The sequence below is a fragment of the Pelobates fuscus genome, chromosome 2 (genome assembly GCF_036172605.1).
Source record: "Pelobates fuscus isolate aPelFus1 chromosome 2, aPelFus1.pri, whole genome shotgun sequence".
Classification (NCBI taxonomy): Eukaryota; Metazoa; Chordata; class Amphibia; order Anura; family Pelobatidae; genus Pelobates; species Pelobates fuscus.
The window spans coordinates 79,437,263-79,453,893 of NC_086318.1; the positions used below are offsets into that span (position 1 = coordinate 79,437,263).

At 45.7% G+C, this 16,631-nt stretch overlaps 1 protein-coding gene across 1 annotated transcript in view; it reads right to left on the reverse strand.

The window, feature by feature from the left end:
• LOC134585301 (thiamine transporter 2-like) overlaps positions 1 to 16,631 on the reverse strand; it is a 59,300-nt gene that overhangs the window by 2,538 nt on the left and 40,131 nt on the right. The gene's annotated exons all lie outside the window — the stretch shown is intronic.

The window sequence follows — 16,631 nt, forward strand, 5'->3', positions numbered from 1 at the left end:
CATTTACCTTTAAATGCATAAAACTATATTCCTAACCAAATATGCATACACTTTATTGTCAAACATAATACTAATATACCAGGAGAGCTCCCTTTTTAAAAGAGTTACTCCAACTGTCAAAACAACCATAGCCTGCTGTGCTGTGAAAAGTAAGCTGGAAAAGCAACGGATTGTCCTCTTATCTGATTTCCTTTAATGCTGGCTGTGACGTGCTTACGACTTCTGCCAAGCCGGATACCAATCCTGCCGGCTGTTTATTGGCTGAGAGCATCCAACTACAACTAAATGTTTGCAATAACATTCAAACTTCCCTTGACAAGGTGACCTAACTGGAAATATTTGACTTGATTTTCCATGGCCTTTGACACAGAAGACCATGACATTCTATTGCAAAAAGGTCAAAACTATGGTATAGGTGATCATCTTCTAACCTGGTTTCGATCAAAATATCCTTTTTCCCTGAAAAATAAGACATCCCCCAAAAATAAACCCTAGCTTATTTTTGGAGGCTGCTCGTCATATAAGCCCGACCCTGAAAATAAGCCCTAGTCGCCAGTTCGCTAATTTATGGTTGTGGGATTTTCACAGAACATAGATTCTCGGAATTCCACTTGCCAGTAAGATAATCTATGTTTGGTAAAGTTTCCCTGAACATAGATTTGCGGTATTCCATGCCCTAGTGAAGTTATCTATGTCTGGGAAATTCCCCCAAATGTAGATCTGCTTTCTAGCATGTTTGCTCACATTTTCCCCAGAAATAAAGCAAAAAATAAGCCCTAGTGCGTTTTTCGGGGAAAAATTAATATAAGACCCAGTCTTATATTTGGGGAAAGACCGTATGTGTCCATTTCTAACAGTGCCTCACTCCCTCTTGCAATCACATGTGGTCTTGTTCAATTCTCCATACTTGGCCCCCTTCTAGTCACATTATTCATAAATGACACCGTAATGTTCGCTGGCGAACTAAATCTATCGCAGCTTGAGGCTGTGCTCCAAGACCCGTTCACAGAGGTAGAAAAGTGGATCGTGGATAACAAACTTGTCATAAACACTGACAAAACTGTCACAATTATCTTTGGAACAGTAGCTAAATAGCAAAATTCCCATCTATACATCAGAACATAATCTAATAGTGCACTTACTACAGTTTGTTCTTTTAAATATCGAAGTATGTTGCTGGACCCCTGTCTATCTTTAGGCCTCCACATTGGAAAACTCTCATCGAAATTTGATCCAAAAATAGGTACCCAGTACAGAAACAAATCCTGCCTGAGCCCCGCATTAAGGAAACGGATTGTACAACAAATGCTAATGCCAGTCATTGAATATGGGGATGTAGTGTATGCACCTGTGCTGCAAACCCACCTCCATAAACTTACTACATTGTATAACTTATTCTTGCTCAATGTAATTACATGACCCATCATTGTGACATGTTAAGAGCTAAACTGGCTATCGCTGGAATCCTGGCGCACTCTTCATCTTTCCAGCATTTGTGGGAAGCTCCCAGTCTACCTTAGAATGCTGTCCACAGCTGTTTCTACCTCCTATACCCTCCAATCCAATACCAGCATTTTATTTAGGATCCCACAATACAAAAATAAAGTGACTTGATCCTCATTTTCCTACAGAGCTCCGCAATTATGTATTAACTTCGCGGGCAAAGTGAAATCTTCCTCCAGTCTAAAATCCTTTAAGCGATCCCTGTGAACATATGCCAATAAAGGGATAGTTGATAAGGCCTCTGTTTTTCACGTGGACCTGTCATTTTACACAACTTTATTTTAAAAGGGTACCCTCAGCATCCTAACACTGATAAGTGTACCATGGGGAAGGTCAAGGAGAGGATAGTGTGTGTGGGAGGGGAGGGGGTTTGATGGATTCCATGGGGAGGGTGAGGGGAGAATTTATTAAGGGTACTGAGGGGGGTGGGACAGGACATGGACTCTTGGGGGGGGGAGAGGCGACTAGGAATACTTGCCAGAGGGAACACACTCGCCAGAGGGAACACACAAGCTGAGGCGGGAAACTGGTGCCTCAAAGGGAAGGATGGCAATGCACACACTAGCCATCATAGGCAACGCTCCAAGGGAGGGGGAACACCGAATGAGAATGAGAACCACCTCACAGGAAAACGCCCCCCAACTCCAGTGCCCTCTATTGATCCCAGCCCTGGAAGGAGGGGAAAAAGCAGGGGACCTTCCTCCCCAACTCACCCGGAGACAGATGGGCCTCCGCCCAAACAGCTCTTGGTCATATGGCCATCCACCCACAGGGTAGGGAAGACCACACACACATCCCCCATATCTGGGAGGGGGCGGACCACCGCACCAAAGCACCCTATACCCCCCTCCCAAAAAAAAAACACACACAGCGGGACCAGATGATACGGTTAACTCCCAGACCCAACACACAAGGCTTACAATGCATCACGAATAGCGTAGTGTACAATAGTAGACAGTAGATAACCGTAGCAAGTGGATTAGGGCGGGGACTCTCCCCCTTTCGACTGGAGACAATTTGCTCTACCAGCGGAGGGACTATTTCCCCCACCCGGTTCTGGCATGTTATAAGACCAGAACACTGTACTCCTTTACGCAGAAAGGGGACACAAAAAAGGTTTATTGTTTGTTTTAAGATTACTTTCCCTCTATGGCTCATACAGGCTACCCTCAGGACTCAAACAAACTCACAGCGCCCACGACCCTAGCCGTGGAAAGCCCAAGATAAACTCAGGGGATACACACACTGCCCTTACCACCGCAGAGGTCAGCAGATTAACCCACGGCACTCATGACCCTTAAAATAATCTCCCTAAATGTTAAGGGGCTCAACACCCCTAACAAGCGCAGACTAGGGGCGGGGCCGGGCCGCCGAGCCGAGCGGTCGCAGGAGAGACCAGCTCCCGCATAACCGGACCTAATAGACCCATAAACCGACTGTTATGGGAGGAAATGAATGCTCAGCATCCACAACCCTCGATACACACGGGCTACCGGAGCCGAGGAGAGGCTTACCGTTGGGGTTCTAGTCCCTCGGAGGAGAGGTCCCTGCTGCACCAGGTGGGGGCCTGCCTGGCGGTGAGTGGAGTGGACGGCCGCCACTCCACTATCCTGCCCAACGGACCTGACAATCGAACGGAACACCGGCGGACCCGGTCCCGATCCCCCCCCCCTCTGGACCGGGGGGGTGATCCCGGTCCTCACCCGGAGGCATGGCAGCCGGTACGCAGGGGCACCACCGCCGCACCCGAAGGCCCGACCGCATGTTCCAGCACCTAAGATGGCGGCTGCCACATGCGCTGGAGTCAGCAGAGGGAAGCACATAATGGCAGAGCTCGGAACACCCAACAAAGCTGGTAGATAAGGGCCCACAGGGTCAGAGAAGCTGGAGACTCCACTGCATCACAGCTCACCAAGCAATTTCCTACCCGTGTAGGCGGCTGGCCACGAGGCTGGCAAGCAGCAGAGGAGGCCCGCTGGAGCCAAGGCGACGGATGCACCAGCTTCACTCTCACAAACCGGTTGCCGAGCGAGGAGAGCCACCCAGCAGCACGCCAGCATGAGCAACACTCAGCGTTAACCTCGGAGGACACTCCTCCAGATGCCCTACAGAGTCACTCACCTGAGATGCACCTGGAGAGTCAGTGCTAGAGCCGAAATGATGCTAGCGCCGACATGCTGGAGCAAGCAATGGCCGACCATGTGTACACTACCACCCACGCAGCAGCGGACCCACCATGCCGACAGATCCTGAAGTGTGCGCAGACCAACAAACTTTGAGCAGCCAGGGTGATGTTATGCTTGCGGATTGCTGTCTGACTTTGGCATGCTTAAGTTTAGACACTGAGCCTTACCACCTTAAACCCTTTTGCTATAACACACAAAATTGATAGCATTGCTAGCACCCTAACAAAGCAGAGATAGTTAACCTACCATCACTCATGCCTAGCCTGCATCTGAAATGTTTTTGATCTTTAGTGTTACTTATGTGTTCTCCCACTGTGCCTGTACCTGTAACATGTAGCCTACCTTCTCGGGTGAGCAACCTGAGAATACTCTTAGATAAGCAAATACATCGCTCATAATACAGTGTATGACCTAACTGCTTTCACTTTGTTCTCTAGTGCCTAATCAATAACTCACAGTATTTGGCAACACACTCGTTCCCCCCTTAAGCACGGAACACGACTATGTCATTGCTATGTCTTGTCTAACCTGTTATTATACTATAATTACTCGCAATCCTGACCTGGCATGTTGAGCCATAAAGCGACATCTATTAGCTTGATATCTATACGTGATATGTACAAAAAAAAAAGTGTATTGTCTGTCTAACCCCCACTGTAAGTAATGTCTTGAAACCTGCATATGGACTGCCATTGGGGTACCATATGTATGCCTGTGACCAATATACGCACTGCAAAAATAAAGAATTAAAAAAAGCGGAAATAGCACTCCTTCAAGAAACACATCTCCCCAGGTCGGCCACCATCTCACTGAGGGGCAGGACATATAATACAGTACATGAAGCAAGACACAACAGGAAAAAGCAGGGATAGTGATACTCATCCGCAAGAGTTGCCCGTACATAGTCAAAAACAGCCGGGCAGATCCTGACGGGCGCTACCTAGTGGTGAAGGGCCCCCTCCACGGCCAAAAACTTAGCATTATTAATGTCTCTGCCCCAAACGTCCTGGATGCCTCATTTTGGACATCACTGGAAACGCTCACCACAAACCTAGGAGGGGGGGCGGTAATGGTGGGGGGAGACTTTAACGCAACGCCATGCCCGGCGATCGACAGGAGCGGGAAACCAGGGATATTGAGGTCCCACGGAAGGGGGGGGGCAGGACAAATTGCTCAATGACTACCTAACACACACAGAGGTCTATTGGACGCCTGGAGACTGCAACACCCTGGCACCCGGGACTACACTTTCTACTCACACCCACACGACACATACTCGCGAATCGACAACATATTCATCAACCACACGTGCATGCACAAAGTGCTCCACTCAGAGATCAACAATATCACTTGGTCTGATCATGCGGACATAACAATCACCTTAGGCAAAATGCACGATAGCACTAATTGGACATTAGGAGAACTACTGGAGGCTGCTGATTGGTGGAAACTGGTTAAGGGGACTCGAAGCACCCAAAGTACCTCAACTTAATTTAGTGACTCTAGTGCAGGTACATGCTGTCCCTGCAGTTTTGTAAATAAAAACTGTGCTGTTCCTAATTTTAGTCTTTGCAGTTTCTAACCGGACCCCAATTCTACACCCTGCGTTGTCCGAGATGAGAACCACAGGATTGGCAGATCACGGCGAGGGCCATGCAAGTGCCGTATGGCCAAAATGCTGCTCTATGATTGAACAAAAGTCATCAAGCTTCACAAGAGAATGACTGACTGGGCTGCAGTGAGATTCTTTATTCTCTGTTGGAATACAGATTGTTAATTAATAGAAGAAAGAGCAATAATATATAAATTAATTTGGGTCTGTTCTCCTATAAAAGGATTTATCTAATCAGATTCTATACAGCTCCCTGGGTCTGAATACTTTTTTTGTTCTTCTTTTCTGGAGAACTTAATCAGTCACACAGAAGGAACAAACTGTAGACATCATGGACGGTGGCTAACAATATGGCTGCACCCAGAGATAACAAATAACAAATCTAATACAGAATACTAGAATAGTTTACAATGAAGGGTTAGTTTATTAGATTACATAATTGCAGGAGAGAAAGCAGGATGGGTTACCAATATGCGGAGGAAAGCTATAAACAAAGTACGTTTTAAATGATCATACTACTGAATTACCTAAAATCTAAAGAAATTAACTCACATTTTTTTTTATTGTATTATTGTATAGATAATGCAATATACCTTTAATTTTTTTCAAGCTGTTACACTTGTTCAGGCAAGGCATCTGATAAACGTTTTATGAGCAGGTAGCTGCTAAATTCTGTAATTTACAAAGAAGCCAGCAGGTGTCAGTCACACACTTTTATTCTAGTCTCATGGAGTGAACTAACCAAAATTCTTATTGTTTTTACTAAAAAACAAAGCTGAGAGCGTAAGATATTAGTTCGAGGAATGGTAGTTACCTTGTGAGTCCATGGTCTTAAAGCAGGCTTCCTGAAACTCCGGCCCTCCAGATTTTGCTGAACTACAACTCCCATGATTCTATGAACGAAATAGATAGGCTGAGAGTCATGGGAGTTGTAGTTCAGCAACATCTGGAGGGCCGGAGTTTGGGGAAGCCTGACTTAAAGGATTAAAGACGAGGGGATAAGGTTTGTTTTCCCTTTGTTGGGATAAAAATACCAGCCATGCTAATTTGCATAATTAATTATATGCATTTACGGAACGTCACAGAGAGTGACATAGGAGGAAAAAACCATTTGGAAGAATAAAGTTCCCAAAATCGTTAAAATACTAATTATAATGTAATAATAGGTCTGTGTATAGCAGTTTGTGTAAGCATGTATACTGTGTCAGAGTGTGGGTGGAATTAAGGGGCTAAGTAACAGAAAGGTGCTGCTAACCAAGTGCCCCAGATTAATTGATCAGCAGCCAGTCTGTCCTCTATAAAAGCCGATGTTTTAGCAATTTGCTGGTCTGCAGCAGGTGAGTGTTAACACAATGTCACTGCTCACTGGCCATGACAATGTAGCTGCTCCCCGGCCATGTGGACAGTGAAGCAGAATCATTACTAATTGAAATCAGAATCTGAGTAACAGCCCTAGTCTACAGTGTGGAACTTCACAACCTTTCAACTAGCCACAGCATGGTCTCAGCTACAGAGTGAGTGAGCACTTTACAGAAGATGGTGAGCACATTGTGCAGTGTGCTATAAGAGTTACTAGAACTATTTTGTGACAAGCAGCACAGAGTAGGCAGAAATGTCGGCCATTTTCACTCCCTTCCCTCCTCCTATTTGGGCTTCCTGGCTAAATATATACATAAAACAATATATTAATAAACTCACTTGCTTAATCAGCCCTCAGGCAAACACTGAGACTATTGGGGGAGAGAAAATAATTTTGTACACTTACATTTGGCAGGGGCCTGAAGCTGCCGCTGTACTCTCTGTCCTGCTTTTAATATTACTTCTTGCTTCTCTCTTCTATGAGCCAACGAGAGCCCCTGAATAGAGAGGCCAATAGCAGTGGCGTACATTCAGGGGTCGCAGCTGCGACCGGGCCCGTCACTCCATCTGGCGTTAAGTAGGGGCGGATGCGCGCAATGTTTTTGAGATGGAAATGACAGGATTTGGCGATAGGCTGAACGTGAGGCTTGAAGGAGAGGTCGGAGTCAAAGAGAACACCTAGGCAGCGAGCCTGCGTGGTGGAGCTGATGTTAGCACCGTTAACTTGGAGGGAGACAGACACAGGAGTAACAACACTTGAGGGAGGAAAGACCAGAATTTCAGTTTGAAATAGCAGAGAGGCAGTCAGAGACACTAGTCAAGAGGGACGGGGAGAGATCAGGAGAGGACAGGTAGATTTGCGTGTCGTCCGCATAGAAATGATATTGGAAGCCAAAGGAGCTAATTAGTTTACCAAAGGAGGCAGTATAGATGGAGAACAGTAGGGGACCAAGGACTGAACCTTGGGGGACACCAACAGAAAGGAGTTGGGGAGAAGAAGCAGAGCCAGAGAAAGAAACACTGAAAGAGCGCTGGGAGAGGTAACTCGTGTAGGTGTGGCCCCCAGGACAAATAGAAGAGTTAGATAATCTACTAGTTGAGGAAATGTCTAAAATGACAATGAAAGAGGAAGTTATCATCATGGATGACTTTAATCTTCCTGATGTGAATTGGAAAACCAAAATAGCTGCTTGTGCCAGGAGCACACATATTCTAAACTTCGTACTCGGATTGTCTCTAAAACAACTCGTAAAGAGGCCATACTAGATTTAGTGTTAACAAATAGAGATTTGATATCAGATATTACTGTAGGTGAAAATTTTGAATCCAGTGATCATCAGTCAGTGTGGTTTAATATAAGAACAGTGACTGAGTCACACCACACAAAAACAAAAGTTTTAGACTTTAGTAAAACAGACTTTTCTAAAATTATAATATGTGCAAAGGAGTCATTATCAGACTGGAGCAATTTAAATGGAGTCCAAGAGAAATGGGATTATTTAAAAGTTGCACTGCTGAAGGCAACAGAAAATTGCATTAGGCTTGTCAGTAAAAGCAAAAAATTCAAGAAACCACTGTGGTACTCTGCAGATGTGGCCAAAATAGTAAAAAACAAAACAAAAAGTTAGCATTTAGTATTTATAAAAAAAAAAACAGAGCGAGGAAGACAGATTGATCTATAAGATTAGGCAGAAAGAGTCTAATTAAGTTTTATAAGAGCTTCCAAATCACACACAGAAGAGAAAATAGCACAGTCAGTAAAACAAACGGGTCAAAACATTTTTAGATACATAAATGAGAAAAGGAAAGTAAAACAAGGATTAGTTAGATTAAAACTATGTCCAACCTGCCAGCAAGATGGTGCTTGCTGCAGAGGCAGCCATCCAACGCCATCTGACCACCACAGAAACCTGCCCCAGAGAAGTGTCGGCTGACCACATTGAGATGACCAAAGGGATGCCTACATCATATATTTTGGGTTAAAAAAGAAAAACCTTTGTACCTGTGGAGGACATCATCATCCTACTGGGGCCCACCTTATACGCCCGGGAAACGACAACAATGGCTGCACCTACATCCAGGATTCTCCTGTGAGGCGCAACGCACCCATCAGAGCAAGCAGCCTGCCAGCACCGGACACGGACTACACAAACCCACGCTGGTCCCCTACTGCACAGTCCAACTTGAATATGTTCCATAATCTTGAACACTCGGGACTATATATGATCTCATCCACAGGACTGACCCAGTGGCTATCCTAGCCCACCTTGCAAAAATAATTTTTATGTCTTGATTTCATGCACAGCGCTATATGTCTATTTAACCCTTGTAAAATGTGGTTAGCATAGCAGAATTGTTGGTTTGGATTACGTTTACGTAACATATACCTAGCTTGAGATGAATATCTACTGTAAAACAAGGCAGAACCGTTTGAATACACATCTCATTAAGCTATGTGTCTTGTCAATCTTGTAGGCAGATTACTGTCTACCTATATGCTACCTAATACATACCTATTCTACTTTTATTATTTTTCTCCCACTTAATCAGCCTAGCTAAGGGTATTTTCTTGTTATCAAATCTTGCAACTAGTGGTTACTCCTTATGCCTGTGCTTAATTGGTCTGCCGTGTTTAAACTCTATAATGCATCTATGTACGCTATATCTCATCAGACGACTACTCATGCATATCCAACCTAAACCTTTGCTCCCTGATGCATTATTATCATTCTTGTGATCTCTTACAATGTTTATTTTTTCTTTTACTCTTCACAAAAAAATTGTGCAGATTGTCCTGACATACAAACTACTTTTGTCTCCCTACTGTTCATGGCTATACTATATGTCAATGCATACCTGTGTTATTACCACTGCACAAGAAAAAAAAAGAATTAAAAAAAAAAAAAAAAAAAAAAGAAGGAAGATATGTAGAAGAGGATACAGGTCTAGCTGACTGCCCCAATGAATGTTTTTGTTCAGTATTTACAGATGAAAATGAAGGAAAGGGGCCTCAGTTAGGAAAAGGGACAAATTAGTCATTTGTTACATGTGAGTTTACAGAGGAAGAGGCTCTATTTCTGTGGCGGAACCAACCTCGCCACTGGCCACTGGAGGAGCCTGGTTGCCCGCCTCCTGCCACTGGACTATGGCCCCATGTTTAACACTGTTATTTTTCCCTGCAGAAAGGCTGGTTCATGCCTTTCTGCGGACTGTTTAAACCATGCTACCCCAGATAGCTATGCCATGGAGCCCAGCCGTATACTGAAAGACTGTATGAAAGACTTTGGCTCCATGGCGATTGAACTGTATGTATGTGATCTGAGCGCCATCCGGTAATAATGTGCGCTCAGATCTGAGCTATCTGGGGATAGGTAGAATGTGTATGTTCTATGTGATAAATGTAACAGTATGTAATTTTATGTATTTTATTGTCCTTTGTCTGCCATGTGGTTAATGGAGTTTTGCCTCTGTCCTGGGAGATAATTGGATTATTTCCTAATTATCTCCAGGACAGAGAGGAGGGATTGTGATGCATTTTGGGACTGCAAGCTTGTGATTGGTCCATGTCCAATATGTTTCCCAGTCTTCCATCTGGTCCCCTAGGGGAGTGTCTACCAGGTGGGAGACCTGCATGAAAGCCGGGAAGGAAGCCCCAGTAAATCAGTTCTGCTTGACCCTCAAACAAAGTGTTGTCTCGCTCTTGGGGGAAATTGGATTGTATGCCGTTACAGTGCGACTGCCAGGAGTGTAAACTGTTCGTATGTTTTTTCCTGTTCGGCTGTTTACAACATTTGTGTTGTCGTGCATTCCCCTGGTTCCAGTTCGGGAGATTGGTGAATTCATGTGTTTGCAGTTCGGGAGATTGGTGAATTCATGTGTTTGCAGTTCGGGAGATTGGTGATTGCAGTAGCTGTCTGTGCATCTGAAAAGGGGAATATCGCCTAAATGGTTTTTAACCTCTTGTGTGCAAAACGGTCCGTTCCAATTTCAACTGTCAGAAGTAAAGACAAATAAGTCACTGGGACCTGATGGAATACACCCAAAGTTATTAAAAGAACTTAGCGGTGGACTAGCAATACCATTAACAGATTTATTTAACAAGTTTAAGGCCGGAGGCCTGTATTTGTGGGAGGAGTTTGCGTTCCTATATAAACGCTACTCCCCCCTTCCTACCTTGCCGGATACGCACGCTGTTCACCTCCCCTCGTCTAGCCGGACATCCTGTTCCTGACAGCACACTTCCGGTCCCGTCATTCCTTGCTGCCTTCCCGCCAAGCGGCACTGTCGCAAAACTTAAACTAGTGAACGCCAGGTAATCAGCGGGAATAGCCGCATTCGGTTTATTCCCGCCGTTCGACTTTATCATTTCACCACTTACATGTTTCAAATATACGAACGCACTACATTTCGGCAAATTTATTCATTTTATGCGTTTCAATTCGGCTATTCCCGCCATTCGGCATATTTAATTGAATTTATGTGTATTAATGGGTTACTATCATATTTCTCAATATTGTGACATTTTTCAAATACTGATTAGATCACTCTTCTGTATCCAAAACCCTGTCATTCACTTCTGACAAGAATCATTTAATACATGATAACAAACTAAGTAAAGTCCAATTTTACAGCTTTTCTCACAGAAATGCCCTTCTATGAACATTTCTTTTGTGTTTTTTTTTTTTTTTTTTTTAACAATTCAATAGGTGAAACGCCTGCAGGATCCCACTCCTGACTGTCAGCCCTGGAAGTAACACAAGCTTTACACACCAACTTTTCTCTCCTAAGTAAATCCTCTTTTTATAAAACTCCCGTACTATAGTTGTAAGACAGCTTGTTACCTTTTCAATGAAGAGGCTTGTTTAAATCCCATTTTGAATGCAAAGAACGAGATTAATTGATTACCAATGCTGGCAATCTATGCAATAAATATTTCACTGTCCAAGTACAATGTTCTATTATGTATGCATATGAACTTCAATTAACAAAGGTGTATTGGCCATACATTTCCCTGTGACTGTAGAGAATGAGCGATGTCACTTGATTCTGCTTCAGTGGGAAGGTGCCACTCGTTACACCTGCTATAACTAGTTCCTCTCCATTATTCCATCAATATGTTGTATCGTGCACTTACTGTTCCATCCAGCTAGATTGTGTGAATCTTTAACAACATTGACCATTTTTATCATGTACTATTCCGGTAATTAATTATGGGTATGTAAGTACAAGGAACTGATAGCTATATAACTGTTACCTGATAGAAGGGGGAATGTCTATTGTCTTTCACTTTGAGCCAAAACTGTTTGGAGTCCGTTCGTTTAATTCCCTCCCTCTGGGTAAGATTTCCCCTACTTGAAATCCAACATTATCACGTCAATACATTAAACATTGGTGTCAGATGATTTAGTCAGTTAAGTTTGACACGTTGCAATTAGTGATGTCGCGAACATAACATTTTCGGTTTGCGAACGCGAACTTCCGCAAATGTTCGCGAACAGGCAAACCGGCATAGACTTCAATGGGCAGGCGAATTTTAAAACCCACAGGGACTCTTTCTGGCCACAATAGTGATGGAAAAGTTGTTTCAAGGGGACTAACACCTGGACTGTGGCATGCCGGAGGGGGATCCATGGCAAAACTCCCATGGAAAATTACATAGTTGATGCAGAGTCTGGTTTTAATCCATAAAGAGCATAAATCGCCTACATTCCTAAATTGTTTGGAATAACCTGCTTTAAAACATCAGGTATGATGTTGTATCGATCAGGTAGTGTAAGGGTTACGCCCGCTTCACAGTGACAGACCAAACTCCCCGTTTAAGGCACCGCAAACAGTCCATTTGCACAACCGCAAACTCCTCATTTGCACAAGGTTGGATACCAAGCTGACAAGCCTTAATGCAGATAGGAGTGGTGTGTTAAGTAGTACTATTCCTATCAGTTTAATCCCCCGTTACGTCCCCTATCAGGGGACGTGTATATAAGGCATCGATTTTAGGAAGCAGGAGATGGAAAAGGATGCTTGGTCGGTCCTCCTACTTCAAATTTGGGGCACTGTGCGTGCAATCTAATGTGCCACCAGATAGGAGTGGTGTGTTAAGTAGTACTATTCCTATCAGTTTAATCCCTGTTACGTCCCCTATCAGGGGACGTGTATATAAGGCATCGATTTTAGGAAGTGGGAGATGGAAAAAGATGCTTGGTCGGTCCTCCTACTTCACATTTGGGGCACTGTGCATGCAATCTAATGTGCCACCAGATAGGAGTGGTGTGTTAAGTAGTACTATTCCTATCAGTTTAATCCCTGTTATGTCCTCTATCAGGGGACGTGTATATAAGGCATCGATTTTAGGAAGCGGGAGATGGAAAAACATGCTTGGTCGGTCCTCCTACTTCAAATTTGGGGCACTGCATGTGCAATCTAATGTGCCACCAGATAGGAGTGGTGTGTTAAGTAGTCCCCCTCATCAGGCCTTTTTTAGTCGAATGTATCGCCCACTGTCAGTCCCTTCAGGATCCATCCCTCATTCATCTTAATAAAGGTGAGGTAATCTAGACTTTTTTGACCTAGGCGACTTCTCTTCTCAGTGACAATACCTCCTGCTGCACTGAAGGTCCTTTCTGACAGGACACTTGAAGCGGGGCAGGCCAGAAGTTCTATCGCACATTGGGATAGTTCAGGCCACAGGTCAAGCCTGCACACCCAGTAGTCAAGGGGTTCATTGCTCCTCAGAGTGTCGATATCTGCAGTTAAGGCGAGGTAGTCTGCTACCTGTCGGTCGAGTCGTTCTCTGAGGGTGGACCCCGAAGGGCTGTGGCGATGCGTAGGACTTAAAAAGCTCTGCATGTCCTCCATCAACAACACGTCTGTAAAGCGTCCTGTCCTTGCCGGCGTGGTCGTGGGAGGAGGAGGATTACTTTCACCTCTTCCCCTGTTAGATTCCCGTTGTGCTGTGACATCACCCTTATACGCTGTGTAAAGCATACTTTTTAATTGATTTTGGAACTGCTGCATCCTTTCCGACTTGCCGTAATTCGGTAACATTTCAGGCCCTTTCTGCTTATACCGGGGGTCTAGTAGCGTGGACACCCCGTACAGGTCGTTCTCCTTCAGCCTTTTTATACGAGGGTCTCTCAACAGGCACGACAGCATGAAAGACCCCATTTGCACAAGGTTGGATGCCGAGCTACTTATGTCCTGTTCCTCGTCCTCAGTGATCTCTCTGAAGGTATGTTCTTCCCCCCTGCCACGTACAACACCACGGGTACCAGATAGGTGACAACGAGCACCCTGGGATGCCTGTTGGGGTTGGTCTTCCTCCTCCTCCTCAAAGCCACATTCCTCCTCTGACTCCTCTTCCTCACAATCCTCTTCCAGCGTTGCCGCAGGTCCAGCAAGCGATGTTGATAAGGCTGTTTCTGGTGGTGATGGTGACCACAACTCTTCCTCTTCACGCTCATCTACGGCCTGATCCAGCACTCTTCGCAGGGCACGCTCCAGGAAGAAAACAAATGGTATGATGTCGCTCATGGTGCCTTCAGTGCGACTGACTAGGTTTGTCACCTCCTCAAAAGGACGCATGAGCCTACAGGCATTGCGCATGAGCGTCCAGTAACATGGTAAAAAAATTCCCAGCTCCGCAGAGGCTGTCCTAGCACATTAGGAGTGTTGAATTCCAACGTGTTTGGCTGTCGCAAATCAAGCGCCTCACTGGCATGTTGTTTCGCTGTTGGATATCGGAAAAGTGCGCCATGGCCGTGTAGGAACGCCTGAAATGGCCACACACCTTCCTGGCCTGCTTAAGGACGTCCTGTAAGCCTGGATACTTATGCACAAAGCGTTGTACGATCAGATTACACACATGTGCCATGCACGGCACATGTGTCAACTTGCCCAAATGCTCAGGGCAGACAGTAGTGCTGGTCCGGTGTGACTCTCTGCTTTCAGGCAAGTCAATCCCAAGACGGCGTGACACTACCGTATCCGGGATGTGGAACAGTACCTGGGGAGCTGGGGGGGTGCCGTTGATGTGGAGCAAGATGCAGCAGCAGAAGAGGACTCAGCCGAGGAGGTTATGGAAGAGGATGGAGTAGGAGGAGTAGAGGAGGTGGCAGCAGGCCTGCCTGCAAGTCGTGGCGGTGTCACAAACTCCTCTGCAGAGCCACGCATTCCATGCTTGGCAGCCGTCAGCAGGTTTACCCAATGCGCAGTGTAGGTTACATACCTGCCCTGACCATGCTTTGCAGACCAGGTATCAGTGGTCAGATGGACCCTTGCCCCAACACTGTGTGCCAGACATGCCATTACTTCATTTTGCACAATCAAGTACAGGTTGGGTATTGCCTTTTGTGCAAAGAAATTTCGGCCGGGTACCTTCCACTGCGGTGTCCCAATAGCTACAAATTTTTTGAACACCTCAGACTCCACCAGCTTGTATGGTAAAAGCTGGCGAGCTAAGAGTTCAGTCAAGCCAGCTGTCAGACACCGGGCAAGGGGGTGACTTTGTGACATTGGCTTCTTACGCTCAAACATGTCCTTGACAGACACCTGACTGTGGGCAGATGAGCAGGAACTGCTCAAGGCGAGAGACAGAGGGGCGGATGGTTGAGAGGGGGCAAGGAGGACAGCAGTGGTTAACGTGGCTGAAGATGCTGGACCAGGAGGAGGATGGCGGCTTTGAGTTTGTGTGCTGCTTGTACTCATGTGTTGATCCCATAGGTGTTTGTGATGTGCGATCATGTGCCTTCGCAAAGCAGTTGTACCTAGGTGGGTGTTGGACTTCCCATGACTCAGTTTCTTTTGGCACAGGTTGCAAATGGCATCGCTGTTGTCAGAGGCAGACACACAAAAAAAAACGCCACACTGCTGAGCTCTGCAATGACTGCATTCTGGTGGTGGCAACAGCATGCGTTAAATTGGCGTGCTGTCTGGCTGACCCCGGGTGCCGATGCATGCTGTCTGACTGTGCCACTAGCTTGTTGCGACGACCTCCCCCTGCTTCCAACTCGTCTCCTCCTCCTCCTCTCTGTCTCACAATCTGAACTTTCCCCCTGTTCTTCTTCTCTTCTTGCGGGCACCCACGTGACATCCACGGACGCATCGTCATCATCAACCGCTTCACTTGTATCTGACAACTCAGCAAAGGAAGCAGCAGGGGGTACAACATCATCATCATCATCACACCGTACGTGTGTAATGCTGCCTGACTGAGACATATCCCAGTTATCTACATCCTCTGGCAATAATGGTTGCGCATCACTCATTTCTTCCAACTGATGTGTAAATAACTCCTCTGACATACCAAGTGAAGCGGCTGTGGTGCTAGTGTTGGTGGTGGCGGCAGGCGGGCGAGTGGTAACTTGAAAGGTGCCCGAAGCTAAGCTGGAGCAGGATGGTGCGTCGAGGTTCCGAGCAGAAGCTGTAGAAGATTGGGTGTCCTGTGTTAGCCAGTCAACTATGTCCTCAGAACTTTTCAAGTTCAGGGTACGTGGCCTCTGAACACTGGGCATTATTCTAGGGCCAAAGGGAATCACAAAACCACGACCACGATGGCCCCTGCGGGGTGGCCTGCCTCTGCCTGTCATTTTTTTTTTCGATTAGTGGTACTATGCGTGCAAGCTACTGTGACAACAGATATGAGTGGCACTGGTGTGACACTGTGCCCTGGCAGGCCCTGAAACGCACACTTGTGAAGGAAACTGACTGCTATTATATTACAGTCAAAAAAGATTTTTTTTGTTAAATGCAAGCTATTGTGACACCAGATATGAGTGGTGGCACTGGCAAGTGGGCACAGTATACGCTGCGAGCCTGACACACACGCTGGCAGACAACTAACTGCTATTCAATTACAGTGAAAAAGTTTTTTTTTTTTGTTAAATGTACACTACTGTTACACCAGATATGAGTTGCACTGGTGTGACACTGTGCCCTGGCAGGCCCTGAAATGCACACTCGTGAAGGAAACTGAC